Source organism: Arachis ipaensis, chromosome B1, assembly GCF_059453495.1.
Source record: "Arachis ipaensis isolate K30076 ecotype BB chromosome B1, ASM5945349v1, whole genome shotgun sequence".
In the NCBI taxonomy this organism is placed as follows: Eukaryota; Viridiplantae; Streptophyta; class Magnoliopsida; order Fabales; family Fabaceae; genus Arachis; species Arachis ipaensis.
The window spans coordinates 121,012,727-121,014,987 of NC_142436.1; the positions used below are offsets into that span (position 1 = coordinate 121,012,727).

Consider the following 2,261-nt stretch of genomic DNA (forward strand, 5'->3'; position numbering starts at 1 on the left):
ACCCAAGTATGCATACTTGAGATTAGGGGGCAAGGCTTTGAGCTCAGGTTTTGGTGCTTCCTTTTCTTCTTTCACTCTCTCTGGCATGCTTAGCATGGTTGTGTCAGCACCCTTGATATCACTAACTTCAATATCCTTGGTGAACTCCTCCTCTGCCAATTCCTTTATTGTTTCCTCAAAAGTTTCTTGTACTGCAATGTCCACTACATCAACCCTCATGCATTCCCTTAGTGATTCTGATGGATAGCTCATTGCCTTGAATACATTAAACACCAATTTCTCATCATGTAGTCTAAGAGTGAGTTCACCCTTTTGTACATCTATGATGGCTCCAGCAGTAGCTAGGAAGGGTCTTCCCAGAATTATTGAAGCTTTGGCTTCTTCCTCCATATCTAACACCACAAAATCAGCAGGAAATATAAATTCTCCCACTTTCACCAACAAATCCTCAACTATCCCATGAGGGAATTTAAAAGTTCGATCTGCCAATTGGAGGGCCATTCTTGTTGGTTTGGCTTCCTCAATCTTCATTCTTCTCATCATTGTTAGCGACATCAAATTGATGCTGGCCCCTAAATCACACAAGGCCTTCTCCACCATGACTTCTCCTATAATGCAGGGGATTTGGAAACTGCCTGGGTCCTTCAATTTCTGAGGCAATTTGTGCTGAATGATGGCACTGCATTCTTCAGTTAACAACACAGTTTCCTCATTTCTCCAGCTTCTCTTCTTGGTCATTAATTCTTTTAAGAATTTTGCATAGAGTGGCATTTGCTCTATTGCCTCAGCAAAGGGAATGTTGATTTGAAGCTTCTTGAAGATCTCCAAGAACCTGGAGAATTGGCCATCCTTTTCACTTTTCATCAAACGTTGAGGATAAGGTGCTTTAGGTGTGTAAGGCTTCAGGACCTCTTTTTCTTTTTCTTTTGTTGCAAACGGTGTAACAGATTGTCCTTGTTCTTTGTCTTTCACATTTTCCTTTGCTTCATCCTCTGTGGTTTCCCTTGAGATCTCCTTTAGATTCTTTCCACTTCTGAGGGTTATGGCCTTACATTCTTCCCTTGCAATAGCCTTGGCAGCATGAGAACCGCTTGTCCCAGGGGCTTGCATAGTCAAATACAAAATTTGATTTTCTAGCTTCTGGATGGCAGCTCCTTGGTTTTGCAAGTTAGAATTTACTTCTTCCTTAAAAGCTTTCAATTCAATTATGTCTTGGCTCATGGTTGCAAGCATTCCTTCTATCCGGTTTAATTGATCTTGAAATTGTTGGTTCGGATTAGGTTGGGTATGTTGATTATTTTGGCCATGATATGATGGTTGGGGGTAAGTGTTTTGTGTGGCTTGGTATGATCTTTGGTTGGAGTTTTGGTATGTGGAATTGTTATGTTGATTGTGGTTGTAAGGTTTGTGGTTTTGTGGTTGGGTTTGTTGGTTTCCCCACCCAAAGTTTGGGTGGTTTCTCCAGCCTGGGTTGTAAGTGTTGGAATGTGGATCATATGATTGCCTTTGTTGGTTTCCCACATAGTTAGCCTCATCCCAATCACCTCCTTCAATGCCTACTTCCTCTTGATCTTGTGTGTGTATTGCAGCCACTTGCTTTGTTTCTAATTGCCTGGTAAGCTCTGCTAGTTGCTTGGCAAACACCTTGTTTTGGGCTAGAATTGTATCAACATGGTTCAGCTCCATGACTCCCTTAGTGTTGTGCCTTTCTGATGCATAGTAGTACTCATTCTCAGCCACTGTCTCGATCACTTCAATGGCTTCTTCCACAGTCTTTTTCCTGTTCAATGAACCTCCTGATGAATGGTCTACAGCCTTCCTTGATTCATAAGAGAGCCCATCATAGAAGATGTGCAGTTGCACCCAATCATGGAACATGTTTGGTGGGCATTTCCTTGTCAAGTCCTTGAATCTCTCCCATGCCTCGTAGAGAGTTTCACCATCTTGTTGTCTAAAAGTCTGAACCTCAGATCGAAGCCTATTGACCTTTTGTGGAGGGTAGAAACGTGCCAGAAACTTGCTTTCCACCTCATCCCATGTTATTAGACTCCCCCTTGGGAATGATTCCAGCCACTTAGCTGCTTTGTCCCTAAGTGAAAATGGGAACAAAAGCAGTTTATAGGCATCTTCCTGGACTCCATTGGACTTCACAGTGTCACAAATTCTCAGGAATTTTGTGAGATGTTGGTTTGGGTCTTCATTAGCACTTCCTCCAAAGGAACAATGATTCTCCACTAGTGATATTAGCTGTGGCTTGAGCT

At 42.4% G+C, this 2,261-nt stretch overlaps 1 non-coding gene across 1 annotated transcript; it reads left to right on the forward strand.

The window, feature by feature from the left end:
• Positions 1-1,876: 1,876 nt before the first annotated feature.
• On the forward strand, positions 1,877-1,980 carry LOC148578156 (small nucleolar RNA R71). The gene has a single exon (XR_015904401.1). It is a non-coding gene; the product is annotated as a small nucleolar RNA R71 (small nucleolar RNA).
• The last annotated feature ends 281 nt before the right edge of the window (positions 1,981-2,261 follow it).